The following is a 17077-nucleotide window of genomic DNA, read 5'->3' as shown; positions in this document are numbered from 1 at the left end:
TTTATATTTCTTTTTTCCTCCTCTCCTTTCCTCCTCTCCTTTCTCCTCCTCCTCCTCCTCCTCCTCCTCCTCCTCCTTCTTCTTCTTCTTCTTCTTCTTCTTCTTCTTCTTCTTCTTCTTCTTCTTCTTCTTCTTCTTCTTCTTCTTCTTCTTCTTCTTCTTCTTCTTCTTCTTCTTCTTCTTCTTCTTCTTCTTCTTCTTCTTCCTGAATTTAATCTATGTTAAGTAAGCCCACACTGTAAGTTTCTCTTTAGGAAAGAAACCTCAATATATAAGATGTGGCGGATGATACTACATAGAGTAGCCACTTCTTATAGACTTCACTAACACATTGCTTAGTACTCTAGGTGCAAAAACTGTGCTTATCCTAAAATGATCCAGCCACTATCTAACCCTGAAACCTTTACTTAGCAAAGCCCACCCCAGTCACAGGTGAAATGCCTAGATATTAGAAAACCTCCTAACTCCAACACACCGGCCCCATTTTCTTTTTATTTTTAACTTATTTTTACTGTATTTACTTATCTTTTTTTCTCTTCTCTCTTGTTTCCCTTTCTTTCTCTCCTAATCTATATCTTACCTAATTATTTATCTTCTCTAAATGCAATTATTTCTTAAGAGCTCAGACCCAACCTATGAGGTTCAAGCCTCCAACAACATATTGAATAGATCTCTACTGTCTGTCTTTATGTGGGCATGAGTTTGTATACAGTGTTTTATTCTCTATTGACAAACCTAAACTGTAAACAATCCATGTCTATAGTGCATATAGCCCCTCTTATATATTATCCCTCCTCCCCCTTCAGAAACCCTTCTACCCTCTCATATTCCAATCCTGATCTGTTATCCTTCCTTATTTAACCCTCTTTACCCTCAGTTCTTAGCTCATTAGGCACTGAGACCGACCTCCTGCCTCAAGAAACCACCACTCAGCTCCCAAAGCAAAAGAACACCCTCTCAGTCCCACATCTAGTGCCCCGGCAAAACAACTACAACCAACACACCTGCTGACTCATTCTATATGGTCCTTCTTATCACCTCCCAAATGTGGACTGTTGCATAGTAATGGATTCAGATTCAGAAGGACCTCCAGATGAAGGACACCACCTGATCCCTTAATGCTGCAAATCATTTCTTAAACTCAACAAGACCACAGTGTGTGATAAAAAAGTGCCCTGTATTTCACCCCCACAAGAATATCTCAAGAGACTTAATGGAGATACCTATATTTTCTTTGTATATTTAATATCTCTATAATAATGTCTCCTAGGGTGTTTATTCACAAATATAAAAATAGCTTCCTCCATCACTTTTTCTTTAATTACTTTTTAAAATTAATTTTTATTTATCTCTTCTATTTTATATAGACATATATTTTCTTTAATTTCTCCTATTTTGGTTCTGTTTAGTATGAAAACTTAGAAGAAAAAGTTTTGCCTGGGATAATAGCTCAGGTCAAAACCAGGGCACAGAGATTTTGTACCTCCAAATGCACCAGCAATATAATATGACACCATTTACTTTTGTATAGGCACACTGAAAAAGGAAAAACCTTAGGCACAGAAACAAGATCTTATCTTCTTGGGATAAGAACCCATACATTTTATAATTCCTGGTACCATATACATAACTTGGGGTGTGATAATGTGCATGTATGGAGACAGTAGTTGTTCCCATGGCAGTATTCTTCAAGGGCAGAGAAATCCTGAATCTCTTAGAGAAAGGGAATTCCCTTTCTTATTTCCCCTATACTTACTGTACATATGCAGAAAAATAAAATAAAAAGGAAGCACAAAACTTTGCCACACCAGCACTCCTTTGTAACTCCACCCTGGATTTAGGTGTACCTATCTGAGACCCGCCCATTTCTGGGAGGGGTCTTGGGAACTGAATATTAGGTGTGACCTTACCTGCAAGACCCGCCCATTCCTGGGAGGGGTCTTGGAATAGGTAGATAAACCCTTTGGCCCTGCTGAGCTCTCTGGCTTCTGGGTCTCTGCCTCTTTTGGTCTTGGACCAGGATGGAGGCCAAAGGGAAGATGGCTGAAAGGAATTAAGATGCAGGGTAGCCTAGAATGGCTGAATGCTTGAAAGGTTATGAGATAGGCCACACACATGTGGTGAATAGGGCATGAATAAAGTTGATGCTTCCCGATGCCTGCCTGGATGAGTCTGATTACGCCGATCACCTGGGCCTGGGACTTGCCAGCTGGATGGGGGTTGCGAAGCCACGTGGCCTGGAATGGCATCCACTTCCATCCAGCCCCATCGTTAATTATTTAATACAACACTCCTTCATTTGTTTTCTTTTCTTTTTTTCTTTTTTCTTCTTTTTTCTCTTTTTATTTCTTCTTTTCTTTTTATTTTAGTTTTGGGGTCACACCTGGCAGCGCTCAGGGGTTACTCCTGGCTCTACACTCAGAAATCATCCCTGGCAGGCTAAGGGACCATATGGGATGCTGGGATTCAAACCACTATCCTTCTGCATGCAAGGCAAACTCCTTACCTCCATGCTACCTCTCCAGCCCCCTTTTCTGTTTTTTTTTTTTTTTTTTTTTTTTTTTTTTGGTTTTTGGGCCACACCCAGCGGTGCTCAGGGGTTACTCCTGGCTGTCTGCTCAGAAATAGCTCCTGGCAGGCACGGGGGACCATATGGGACACCGGGATTCGAACCAACCACCTTTGGTCCTGGATCGGCTGCTTGCAAGGCAAACGCCGCTGTGCTATCTCTCCGGGCCCCTTTTCTGTTTTTTTAACTCTTGTGGTTATTATTTGGTAATTTTTTTGTTGCTGGGTGCTTATTTTTGGTAATTACTGTCTTGTTTTTACTGTTGTTGGTTTTTTAGTTATATTTTTCTTCTCTTTTTTTTTTCTTTTTGTCTTCTTCCAACAGAACCACACATCATCTTGTTCTGCTTCATGAATTAAGGGGGGAAATAAAAATGAATGCTACCAGGACCAAACAGCCATATGAACATTGAGTGGAAATAAAAATGATCAGACTTAAACACCAAACCCAAAGTCAACAACAACAGAATTAATACCCTATCTACAACAAGCTATATACAAAGGGGAACAGTTACACTAGCACTCTGGAGGGCAAAGTAGGGAGATATGGGAAACATGCTGAGAAAAGTAGTGGAGGGAGGACAACTCTGGTGGTGGAAATGGCCCTGATTAATTGTCACTATGTACTTTAAATATTACTGTGAAATATTTGTTATTCACTTTTGTCACAATAAAAATTATTTTAAAAGTTTGGGTTGTTCAAAGCACTTTTCCTTCAACCATTTAAATATTCATTACAATGTGGAGAAGTGGGTGCATACACAGCACAGGGATTTTTGAAATGGACAAGTAAATTTATTTTCAGTCTTTAGTAAGATAGAAACTCAAGAGGCCTAAAACTCTTGGGTTCTGACTTTACTGTATGTAACAGGAGAGAATTTTCATACTCTCGGTATGTAGAGATATTAACCGGTCCATCATCTAAAGTGCTGGAATTTGTGTGATGTTTGGAAGATGCAGGCTGTCTCTCTAGGCTGTCATTGGTAATATTGGGAGATTTTTTTGCCCTTGTTTGGGTTTGAGATCAAGCCCAAGTTTCTACTGTAGATACCTCTCACCTCTGATGAACAACAAATTCCATTTGTTCAATAAATTTCTCCTGCACTGGGAGAGTGGGAGTAACACTTTCCATTGAATTTGATTTAGGTCCTGCAGGAACTCTTTTCTTTCAAGGCATATTCACAGAAGTGGATGAAAGGTAGCATTCGTAGTTAAATTTTGTCTTCCCTACTGGGGGGCTGGGCCTGGGAGGGTAATATTTTTAAAATATTTTGTGAGTACAGTATTGCTTTTTTATTGTTATTTGGAGCATGTCATATTCCCAACATGTAATCACCCCTAATAACATGAACAGCAGTATATCTTTGAAGGGCAGGAATCAGGTAAAAGATTTTCTTTAAAAATCTAGGAGACCAGAATAGATTTAATCCATTTTGGAATTAGTTCCTTGGTCCACGAAAATGTCATGACTTTGTTCTACAATATCACAATTCTGATTCCCCAGAGGATCATTACTCACTCTGCTTTGAGCACTATTTGTTAGTATAAGGCCTGAACCAGTAAGAGAGGTGGCAAAAGGTGTCATGAGCCTGGAGTCCAGCAAAGAGTTTCTCCAGCAATCAAGCAGGGAAAATCCAGCAGGAGCAGGAGAGTCTTCTTGCCCTCACCCAGCACTTTAGCCCATCTGGGGGCTTTTTATAACCCTGGGTCAATGCCATCCTGTGGCAGTTACATGAGTCAGACTTCTGGTAACTTCATTCTTAATGGGACAGTAACACTTTTATGGCTGAGCAGGTGCCATGGAGTCTGTTTCCTCATAAGAGGGCATAAGTATGTCAGGAAAGACTTGTTTCCTGAGAGGGTAGCAATGCAGGTAGTGTGCAGAGCTTGGTAATAGAGAGTCAATTCTAGAAAGCAGTTGTAGCCATGTGAATGTCAATTTTGGAGTGAGAGGGCAGTGGGACAATCTTGAAAGGAGAGCCATAACAGTGTTGGGAAATCTTGGTATAAAGTTTCAGCACCATACTTTAGGTATGTCCCCAAGATAAAAGCCATGGTATGAGATTACTAAAAGATATCAAAAGAGTCAAATTTTAGGCCTGTAAAGTGGTGTGGACCAAGTGTCATGGAGTGTCTAGGACATTAAAATTCAGCTCCAGATGTCAAGTCTCATCTCTAGGATAAAAATATGTGACAAGTGTGCAGACTGATGTTCAGCAGAGCTACTTCTGAGATTTGAAAGGGTCTAATGCAATAGTGATGGAGGTGCCTCGGGCTTAGAAATTGTTATCAAGGTGTCAGGGCCAAAGATGACACACCTGGTATTAAGGGGACAGAGGGGAATCATATTGAGTGACTTTTGTAACTACAACCTGAAATCCTAGCTGCATAGTTGACATGGGTACTGCGGGACGAGAGATTCAGCTCTAATGGTCAGATCCCGCTCTAGGATAACAAATCTACAATGAAAGTGCTGTGAAACATGAGGAAATGAGACTTTCAGGTATTTAAATAATAATTGTGCAGTCAGCATGGGGATTTTAATGCATAGAGATTCAATTCCAGAAGTCAGGTACTGCCCCTAGGATGAAGCAGCAGGATGTCAGGACTGTCATCTTTCAAGTCTTGAATGGGGAGCAGCTCAAGTGGAGTGGGATATTTGTCATAGGGGTTTAATAATAAAAATTAGGTCTAGCTCATTTGATGTCACACCTAAAATGAGAGGGCAAAGTAAATTCAGGACTGTTCACTCTCTGTCATTTAAAGCATCACAGCTCAGATGGCATGTGCAGTCTGGGGTATAGAGATGGGACCAGAAGTCAGGTCCCATCCCTAGAATAATGTGCCTTGGATGAGATGGCAGGCTTATGTCAGGATGGATGATTTTCAGGTAATGACATTGGAGTGGTTTATGTGTTGAGGGTTATTGGGTGCCTGGAGATTCTGCTCCAGAGGTGAGTTCACACACAGGCATGACACACCTGGACTGAAGAGGCAGAGTGACACCAAGATGGGTGACATTCAGTATTACTGCTTGCAAGTATATCTGCACAGTGGAGTAGGGAGACTTGGATATAAAAAATTAAACCTCAGAAGTTTGGTCTCACCCCTAAAATGGCACCTCAGGTAGAGTACAGGCACACGAGGATAGGTAAATTTAGGGCCTTGTAATGAGAGTTGTGTAGAGGGCATGGGGATTCTGAGCCATAGAGATTCAATTCAAGAAACCAGGTCCTGTTCAAGAATGACAACCTTGAAATGAAAGGGCAAAGGATATCAGAACTGGCAGCTTTTGAGTCTTGAATGGAGAGCAGCTCAAGTGATTGGTGAGCTTTGTTGCAGAAATTTAGTTCTAGAAGTCAGTTCCAGCCCCTGAAATATAGTACATATTATTGCAGATGTATGTTCAGCAGGCTGATTTTAAGGAATTGAAAGGGGATTGCACAGGAATCTTGCTTGTTTGCTGCATAGAAATTCATCTTCGAATGTAATGGCCCACCCATCAGACAAGTATAACATGCCTGAGATAAGTGGGCAGATATAAGTCAGGATGGTTTACATTTGTGCCTAAAGTTGAACGTGGAGCAGCACAGTAGATGTGTGGAGTCTGACACAAAGCGATTCAGCCACAGAAATCCGGTCCCACCCCTGGATGACACACCTGGGATGAAAGGGCAGAAGGGCATGAGGAAATGCAGCTTTCAGGTTTTGAAAGGAAGACAGTGCAGATGATAATGAGATTTTGGGCATATATAATCAGCTGCAAAAATCAGGTAGTGCCCCTTGGATGATGCACCTGAATTTAGAGGGCCCAGAAAGTCTGGAGACTTCCAAGCCTCTCAAGAGAGTGGCACTTGTGGTGTGAGATGATATGGCATAGATATCCTATTACAGCAGTCGTTTCCTCAGATAACAACTCTGATGAGATAGCAAAAGGACTTCAGAAGACACAACAACCATGCCTTGAAAGGTAGCAGAGCACATGGTGTTTGGAGTCTGGGGCAAAGAGCTTCAGTTTCCAGATCTTAAGCACCACATTTAAGATGATACATCTTGGATGAGAGAGCAGATGTGCTTCTACAATAAAAAATATCTTGACTTGAAAGGGAGTGGCAAGGTGGCATGGGGAGTCTGGTGCTTAGAAATTCAATTCCAGAAGTCAAGTCCCACAACTAAAATGATGAACCTGAAATAGAAGGTAGACTTACCTCAGTACTGGCAACATTTTGTCCTTTTTTTGTTTAAAGACCTTGAATACATACATGATTGTGTTTGGGTTTCAGTCATGTAAAGAACACCACCCATCACCAGTGCAACATTCCCATCACCAATGTCCCAAGTCTCCCTCCTCCCCACCCGACCCCCGCCTGTACTCTAAACAGGCTCTCCATTTCCCTCATACATTCTCATTATTAGGACAGTTCAAAATGTAGTTATTTCTCTAACTAAACTCATCACTCTTTGTGGTGAGCTTCCTGAGGTGAGCTGGAACTTCCAGCACTACTCTCTTTTGTATCTGAAAATTATTATTGCAAGAATGTCTTTCATTTTTCATAAAACCCATAGATGAGTGAGATCATTCTGAGTTTTTCTCTCTCTCTGACTTATTTCACTCAGCATAATAGATTCCGTGTACATCCATGTATAGGAAAATTTCATGACTTCATCTCTCCTGACAGCTGCATAATATTCCATTGTGTATATGTACCACGGTTTCTTTATCCATTCATCTGTTGAAGGGCATCTTGGCTGTTTCCAGAGTCTTGCTATGGTAAATAGTGTTGCAATAAATATAGGTGTAAGGAAGGGGTTTTTGTATTGTATTTTTGTGTTCCTAGGGTATATTCCTAGGAGAGGTATAGCTGGATCATATGGGAGCTCGATTTCCAGTTTTTGGAGGAATCTCCATATCGCTTTCCAAAAAGGTTGAACTAGACGGCATTCCCACCAGCAGTGGATAAGAGTTCTTTTCTATCCACATCCCCACCAACACTATTTAGTCTCATTCTTTGTGATGTGTGCCATTCTCTGTGGTGTGCGGTGGTATCTCATAGTTGTTTTGATTTGCCTCTCCCTGATGATTAGTGATGTGGAGCACTTTTTGATGTGTCTTTTGGCCATTTGTATTTCTTCTTTGTCAAAGTGTCTGTTCATTTCTTCTCCCCATTTTTTGATGGGATTAGATGTTTTTTTCTTGTAAAGTTCTGTCAGTGCCTTGTATATTTTGGAGATTAGCCCCTTATCTGATGGGTATTGGGTGAATACTTGGGTGAATAGGCTCTTGTATCCTGGGCACTATTTCCTTTGAGGTGCAGAAGCTTCTCAGCTTAATATATTCCCATCTGTTAATCTCTGCTTTCACTTGCTTGGAGAGTGCAGTTTCCTCCTTGAAGATGCCTGTAATGTCCTGGAGTGTTTTGCCTATGTGCTGTTTCTATATATCTTATGGTTTTGGGCTGATATCGAGGTCTTTAATCCATTTGGATTTTACCTTCGTACATGATGTTAGCTGGGGGTCTAAGTTCTATTTTTTGCAAGTGGCTATCCAATTGTGCCAACACCACTTGTTGAAGAGGCTTTCCCTGCTCCATTTAGGATTTCTTGCTCCATTATCAAAAATAAGGTGATTGTATGTCTGGGGAACATTTTCTGAGTATTCAAGCCTATTCCACTGATCTGAGGGCCTGTCCTTATTCCAATACCATGCTATTTTGATAACTATTGCTTTGTAGTACAGTTTAAAGTTGGGGAAAGTAATTCCTCCCATATTCTTTTTCCCAATGATTGCTTTAGCTATTCCAGGGATTTTTTTTGTTCCAAATGAATTTCAAAAGTGCCTGATCCACTTCTTTGAAGAATGTCATGGGAATCTTTAGAGGGATAGCATTAAATCTGTATAATGCCTTGGGGAGTATTGCCATTTTGATGATGTTAATCCTGCCAATCCATGAGCAGGGTATGTGTTTCCATTTCCGCGTGTCCTCTCTTATTTCTTGGAGCAGAGTTTTATAGTTTTCTTTGTATAGGTCCTTCACATTTTTAGTCAAGTTGATTCCAAGATATTTGAGTTTGTCTGCCACTATTATGAATGGGGTTGTTTTCTTAATGTCCATTTCATCCTTATTACTATTGGTGTATAGAAAGGCCATTGATTTTTGTGTTAATTTGGTAGCCTGCCACCTTGCTATATGAGTCTATTGTTTCTAGAAGCTTTTTGGTAGAGTCTTTAGGGTTTTCTAAGTAGAGTATCATGTCATCTGCAAACAGTGAGAGCTTGACTTCTTCCTTTCCTATCTGGATTCCCTTGATATCTTTTTCTTGCCTAATCGCTATAGCAAGTACTTCCAGTGCTATGTTGAATAGGAGTGGTGAGAGAGGACAGCCTTGTCTTGTGCCAGAATTTAGAGGGAAGGCTTTTAGTTTTTCTCCATTGAGGATAATATTTGCCTCTGGCTTGTGGTAGATGGCCTTAACTATATTGAGGAAGGTTCCTTCCATTCCCATCTTGCTGAGACTTTTGATCAAGATTGGGTGTTGGACCTTATCAAATGCTTTCTCTGCATCTATTGATATGATCATGTGTTTTTTGTTTTTCTTGTTATTGATGTTGTGTATTATGTTGATAAATTTACGGATGTTAAACCATCCTTGCATTCCTGGGATGAAATCTACTTGATCGTAGTGGATGATCTTTTTCTTTTATTTAATTACTTTTATTTAAGAAAGAGGACAGGGTAAACTTAAAGTGGAATCCCAATCACCCATAAGCAGAATTCTCGGTAGACCCATCGATGATATCCCAGCCTTGATCTTTCAACCAAAGAAAATTAAGAAAAACAAAACTGAACCCATGTACAATACAATTAATTTGTCCCTCAAATCCCCAGTTGTGTTACATACTATTTCTAAGCAGCAAACAATATAATCCAAAGAGATTAGACTTATGTAACTCCTTAAACATTGAGGGCAAAGTACATTTATCTAGATCCATGCACATGCTTACTAGTTTAAGTTAACGTCAAAAGTTTTAGTGGGTTGTTTTTCTTAAGGATTGGAGTCAAGGGAAAATAGTAAAAAATGGTGTTAGAGTGGCATTTGTTTGCATAAGCCCACCAAAATATAAGGGACATGGAAAGAAAAATTATGGTCTAAATACAAGGAGACCCTACTCCTGAAGTTTCCTGGCACAGGACTGACTCTAGGCTCCAGGCAAACTAGTTTGTCCAATTCAAGTCATCATCTGTAGTGGCAATACACCTCCATTCCTCACATAGTCTCTGTTGTTGGTATCATGTTTCTATATTAAAGGTCCTGGAGACTGCATATCCCATATTGCAGTTAGGATGGTGCAGAGCATCCTCTCGTTTCACCTCACACTTAAGGGGCACTAGAGAGAACCATGTCCTGTAGAGCAGGTCATTGATGTTGTCAAGTCTTCTCAGTGTAAACGGAAGTCTCTTTTTAGGAGGTCGATGTCAGACCCTTGGTAGTGTCTTTCCTGGTAGAGGACTGCTTCCAGCTGTTGCTATAAAAGACCTTGGATGTTTCGTAGACAGCTTGCCTGGTTCTAGCGTGAATGGAGGATGCCCATTCTTCTGAGGCCTGTGCCAGGTCATTATATCAATGTTCAGGGTGTAAGGTACATTGTACTGAGATTTATTAGATAAGAACTTATCTGTAGGTATAGTGTTTTCCTATTTTAATGTGTCTATGCAAAGAAGGATCAATGCCATGAAGCGTTATTCGTGCATCTGGAGGCAATAGGAACAAGACCAGCAATTTCCATGACATAGTTCAATCATAGGCATTAAACTGAGGGACAGTTCCACTAACAATCCTTCTTAAACAGCTTACAAAGAAAAGACAAGATGAAAAGTGGATAGAAACATCATGGTAGAAGAATATAGAGAGAGTTACAGCCGTTAAAGAAAATATACATAAAATATTCAAAAGATATATATGTTCAATTTATGTCCTTCTAAATAGTTCTGGGATTGTTAGATCCACTGTATGTCTTTGGTCTGAGATTAGAACTGTGTATTATTGAAGTTAAGAAGGGTAAATCGGGGGTACTGATGGTTGAGAGGAGTACGGTTTGCATCATGTAGACTAGTATGAAATTGCCAGTGACAGCCTGAGTATAACTGACCAGCTATCTGCCACCCCACAGATCAAACACCACCCCCCAGGCCAATCTCAGGAGCTCAAGATCCACCCTAGTCCAATCTCCGCAGCTGGCCTGGGAGTGGGGAAAAACCCAGGGTGCCCCATCAGGTCCTCCCAGAAACCCACCTGGAGATCCGGAGGAAAGGGGGAGAGGGGGGTCGGGTGACCCAGGTCCGGGCCCCCCTACCCTAGGCCGGGCCAAATGGCCCCTGGCACATACGGAGGTCTGCCAGGAGCCAGCCCGTGCCGGCTGAAAATTCTGCCCCAGGAAGGGAGGAAGGCCCTCCCAGGCCCAAAGGACCAGAGCTCAAGACCCACCCTAGGCCAATCTCCGCAGCTGGCCTGGGAGTGGGGAAAACCCAGGGTGCCCTATCAGGTCCTCCCAGAAACCCACCTGGAGATCCGGAGGAAAGGGGGAGAGGGGGGTCGGGTGACCAAGGTCTGGGCCCCCCTACCCTAGGTAGGGCCAAATTCAGTCTTGTCACAATATCCCACCACTGCTTTCTGGCATTGAGTGTTTCTGGTGTCAGGTCTGCTGTAAATCTCAAGGATGCTTGCTTGAACATGATTTCCCCTTTTGATCTTGCTGTTTTCAGAATTCTGTCTCTATCTGTGGGATTTGTCATTGTGACTAGGATGTGTCTTGGGGTGGTGTTTCTGGGGGCTCTTTTGGTTGGAACTCTTCGAGCATGCAGGATTTGATCACATATATTCTTTAGCTCTGGAAGTTTCTCTTTAATGATGTTCTTGACTGTTGATTCTTCCTGGAAATTTTCTTCCTGGGTATCTGGGACTCTAATGATTCTTAAGTTGTTTTTGTTGAACTTATCATAGACTTATATTTTCATCTGTTCCCATTCTCTGACTAATTTTTCCATTGTCTGCTCATTTGCTTTAATTTTTTTTCCAATCTCTCCTGCTGTATGGAATTGTTATGTATCTCATCTTCCACAGCACCAAGTCTATTCTCAGCTTCTGATACCCTGTCCCAGAGCTTATCCAATTTGTCATTCACTTCGTTTACTGACTTTTTCAGGCCTGTTAGTTGACATGTTATTTCAGTTTGGAGTTTTGTGATTTCTGTCTTCATATTTTCTTGGTTGTTATTCGTGTTCTGTTCAACTCTATCCATGATTTCTTTGAGTTCTTTGAGCATCTTCCATATTGCTAGTCTAAATTCCTTATCTGAGAGGTTGATTAGTTGGTTGGTCATTATCTGGTCCTCAGAATTGTCATCTTCATTCTCTATGTCTGATGCTGGCCTGCGTTGTTTCCCCATTGTCACACTTGTATTGTGGGTTTTTCTACGTGTTGTGGTGGTATTCATTGGCTATATGATGCAGGCAGCACTCTCCTCTGGCTCCACCCTTTCTGTATGGGCTGACTTGCCTCTAACGGAGGGGAGTCCTCCATGAATGAAGCCTCACACTGGATCAAATCTTAGGCCTGAGCATGCAACAGAGAAGACAGTCCGGAGAGAAATGCTTGCTTCTGTGATATAGCAAGTTCTTAGTGTGATTTTTTCTTCTTGTTGCGATGGTGTTCTTTTCTTAGAAAGAGTGCACGGCCGCGTAGCAAAGCGAAGCCAAAGTGCTCTGCTGGAGCCTCTTTTCGCCCCACTCCCAAGAGTTTCACGCAAGAGGACAGTAGACAGACATACACAGGTAGCACTCACAGTTTTTCACAGTTGGGCCCCACTGGGCAGGCGTAGTTTCGTGGATTTTCTCAGCCTGATGTCCCAAACAGGGGACTTGGCTTCTGCAAAAGCTAGCTGGTTTTTATGTTCTGGAGTACCGCCCTGAAAATGGCTTCTGGGAGAGCTAGTTTTCTGGAGCCTCTTTTTGCCCCACTCCCAAGAGTTTCACGCAAGAGGACAGTAGATAGACATACACAGGTAGCACTCACAGTTTTTCAGTTTGGCCCCACTGGGCAGGCGTAGTTTTGTGGATTTTCCCAGCCTGATGTCACAAACAGGGGACCCGGCTTCTGCCAACATTTTGTCCTTAAAAGCAGACCAGGTTAGGTTGCAAAAGCCTTCTTGGGAACAGAGTTTCAGCTACAGAGGCCAGATCTTTTGAATCAATGCTGAAAGATGGCTGTACAGCTAGCTGGGGGAATCTGGCATGAACAATTCTGCTCAGAATCTTGTATTGCTCCTAGGATAAGATATAAGTGATGAGAGGATAAACAGAAAATTAGAAGGGTATTTTTGGGTTTCAAATTGGAGCTGCATAGGTAGAGTGAGGTGATTGTGGCATAAACATTCAATTCCAGATGTCAGTGACCTTCTTTGTGTTGTAGCACCTGTGATAGAAGGCTGATTAAAGTCAGGATGAGTGACTTTTGCCTCAATAAAAGGGGAGTTGTATACATGTAATAGATTGTCATGCTTAGTGATCCAATTCTCTCAATACCCCTCAACTAGGATAATGCACTTGAAATGAGATGGCAAAAGGAAGTCAGAAATGGCAATGTTTGGACCTTGAAAGAAGAGAGTCCCAAGTATATTCTGCTCCTAAAGTCATCTTAGCAACAATAATGACAAACCTGGGATGAGAGGGCAGAATGTTGTCAGGATAGATTACTTTTGAGCCTTGAGAAGTGAGCAGTTGAGGCATGAATAGTCTAAGGCATATTTAGCTCCAGAACCAAGTCCAACTCATAGAATAAACCCATCTGTGATAAGTGGACTGATGTTTGTACAGGAAGGTGTGTTTCTGGCATTAAAACTGGATTGCCCAGTGAGTATAAGGTGTTTGGTGCATAAATATTCCACTCCAGAACTAAGGATAACACATTTGGGATGAGTTGGTAAAAATATGTTATGAAAATGACATACATGTTATAGTCTGAAAATAGAGCATAAAAATTGGTGTAGGGTTGTAGGACATAGATAAATAGCCACAGTGTTTGAAGTGGAAGCCTCATTGGGGAGAGGTGGATATGGAAGCAAATGCCAACACAGGAAAAATTCACACACAGTTCAGGATATAAAACGGTTCAGGAACTTCCACAATAAGCTTTCTGTTACTAGCCTAAGACTAGAAAGCAGATATCTCAGTAGTATAAAACTAAAACAGCCAGCAATTTCCCCCCGGGACCCAGGAGTCTTTATTGGGAACTCAAACAGCATACCCTGGGAGGAGTACAGGTAGTGTAAGTCACCAATCCAAAAGGTGCTTCAATTCAAAGGCATTTTCATCCAATGAGCAACAACCACCAGCAAAGAAAAGATATCATGAATAGATTGGAAACCAGTTAATCCAACATCTCCCCATTTTTAACTTTATAAAAAAATGCATAAATATGAGGTAAAACAAAAAAATTTGTAACCCAATGCTCTAAGAAAAAGATGGATGTCTTTATATAAAAGATAAATGGGAAGGCACTTTATTTGAATAGGCACAACGGAAGTTGGGGAAAATAGAAAGAATAAAACCTTTGGCCTAAAAACAAGGTGTCCCTACCCATGGAGCATCCTAATATAAGACCAACTACAGGCTTCAGATATACTAAGTTGTCTACCCCATGGTTTCAGGAAAAGTTGTCAATCACGGTTTCCACAGTCAAGTAATTAGATATCTTGGTGTTTGTACAGATCCTATGCCAAAGTCATGTGTCATAAAGAATCTCCTGGTATCATATCATAATCAGGTGGCAAGGCAGGAAAATCCTCTTTGAAACCAAGTCATTGCTGATTTCCAAGCTGTCAGGGTGGCATATGAGTTCAACTTGGGGCAAGTAGGTAGTAAGGCAGTTCTAGGGCCTGTCCTGTTAGAAGGTCAATTCTGGTGTTTGTACAGAAAACCATGCTAGTTCCAAAGTTAGGATCCAAGGTTTAGGGGTGATAGGTGAATGTTCAAGAGACTGAAGCTTAAGTCAAGTCACTATGACAAATGTTCAGGGTGATGGCCTCTCTTTAACAAAAATGGAGTGCACATCACAAATGGATAGAAACTCTTCTCTGTATCTAAAAATTTCCCAATTTAATGTTCCCATGCCAAAAGAACAGTGACACAGGATACTATTTGTGCCTATAGGAGAAATAATAACAAAATATTTCCTATAATGTAGTTCTATCAAAAAAGCAAAATTCAAAAGATACTACCTACTATATATTCTTACTAACAAATCCAAAAAGAAGGGGAAAACTATATGTACATAAGGAAATACATAATAAAGAATCATACATATCGAGGAAATACAAACAAAGAAATATACAAAGGTGAAGCTGGAGAGATAACACAGTGGTAGGGCATTTGCCTTGCATGCAGCATCCCAGGACAGACATAAGTTTAATCCTATAGAGTGCCCGAGCATGCCAGGCGTGATTTCTGAGTGAAGAGCCAGGAGTAACCCCCGAGCATTTCCAGGTGTGGCCCAATTTCCCACCAGAAGAAAAAAGGAATATACAAAGGAGGTATAAATATCCCCTTTAAGTCTTTTAAAATAGTCTGATTGGGGAATAAATTCCTCAACAGGTAACATAGTCTTGTGGAGTCTGAAAAAAAATGCTTGCAGCAGTCTTGAATTAGGAAATATCTGAGAGCTGATGGTTTCTCAAAAGCCAAAACCAGTAGCGGCAACTGTCTATCTGCTGATTGAATGTAGCAGAAAAGGGGCCGCTGAGAGAAAATCAGCAACAGTGATGGTAGCATCTTCCTTCAGGGACCAAGGCAGGAGTCAAGCTGGGGATGGGACGAACGTTGTGGTAACTTAGGAATTAAGAATTGAGAATAACAATTGACCGGGAGGCACGAGGGGTGGGGAAATAAAGAATTGAGAGTAAAAAGATATAACTAGAGAGACATGACAAATCAGGGATGAGAGAATGAAAGAAAACAATAGAAAAGGTTTTGGTTTCTTATTCTTTTCTTTTTGAAATTTTTCATTAATATTTTATTTAAATATCTTGATTAAAAATATGATTGTAGTTGAGTTTCAGTCATGTAAAGAACATCTGCCTTCACCAGTGCAACATTCCCATCACCAATATCCCTAATCTCCCTCCTCCCCCACTGACCCCTGCCTGTACTCTAGACAGGCTTTTACTTCCCTCATTCATTCACATTGTTATGATAGTTCTCAATGTAGTTATTTCATAATACTAAATTCTATAATACTAAGAAATATAGTAATAATGAACACTTTAAAAAGTGTCTACAAGATGGAGTATGATAGTATAGGTTTCAATCATACAGGTTTCTTCCTTGAAGAAAAACTAAGTACAAAGGTACATAATAAAGTAGAAAACTAAAATGAATTAAAAACAAGTTCTAAAAACATACTAATTGATTGAGCAATGTAGTGAAAGTCCCTGGCTTCCAAAATTATTGCCCAGCTTTTTCTGTGGGTAAAAGCAGAATATTCTGAAATTTATTGATTATAAATTCTATTTTAATAATAGCTTTATTTAAGCATCGTGATTACAAACATGATTGTAGTTGGGTTTCAGTCATAAAAAGAACAGTCACCTTCACCAGTGCAACTTTCCCATCACCAGTGCCCCTATCTCCTCCCTCTCTCACACCCCACCTGTATTTGAGACCTGCTTTCTACATTCCTCATTCACTGACATAGTTATGATAGGTCTTAGCATATTAATTTATTTAACTACACTCACCATTGTTTGTGGTGAGCTTCATATTTTGACCAGGTCCTTCCAGCCCTCATGTGTGGGAATTATTTCAATGTTTCTTATTTTTCTTAAAACTCATTGGTGAGTGAGACTATTCAGTGTCTCTCTCTATATCTGACTTATTTCAATCATCAATAATAGATTCCCTGTACATCCATGTATAGGAAATTTTTATGAACTCATCTCTCCCTCCCAATGACTGCATAATATTCCATTGTGTATATGCACCACAGTTTCTTTAGTCATTCATCTGTTGAAGGGCACTTTGGTTGTTTCCAGAGTTTGGCCTTTGTAAGTAGTGCTGCAATGAATATAGGTGTGAGAAAGGGATTTTTGTATTGAGTTTTCGAGTTCTTAGGTATATTCCTAGGAGTGATATAGCTGGATCTTATGGGAGCATAATTTCCAGTTTGGGGAGGAATCTCCATATCGCTTTTCATAAAGGTTGAACTAGACGGCATTCCCAATGGCAGTGAATGAGTGTTCCTTTCTCTCCACATCCCACCAGCACTGCTTGTTCTCATGCTTTGTGATGTATACCAATCTCTGTGGTATGAGATGGTACCTCATAGTTGTTTTGATTTGCATCTCACTGATAATCAGTGATGTGGAGCATCTTTTCATGTGCCTTTTGGCCAATTGTATTTCTTCTTTGAGAAAGTGTCTGTTGATTTTTTTCTCCCAATTTTTTGATGGGGTTAGATT

The sequence above is a fragment of the Suncus etruscus genome, chromosome X, assembly GCF_024139225.1.
Source record: "Suncus etruscus isolate mSunEtr1 chromosome X, mSunEtr1.pri.cur, whole genome shotgun sequence".
NCBI lineage: Eukaryota > Metazoa > Chordata > Mammalia > Eulipotyphla > Soricidae > Suncus > Suncus etruscus.
This window is presented reverse-complemented; position numbering follows the sequence as displayed.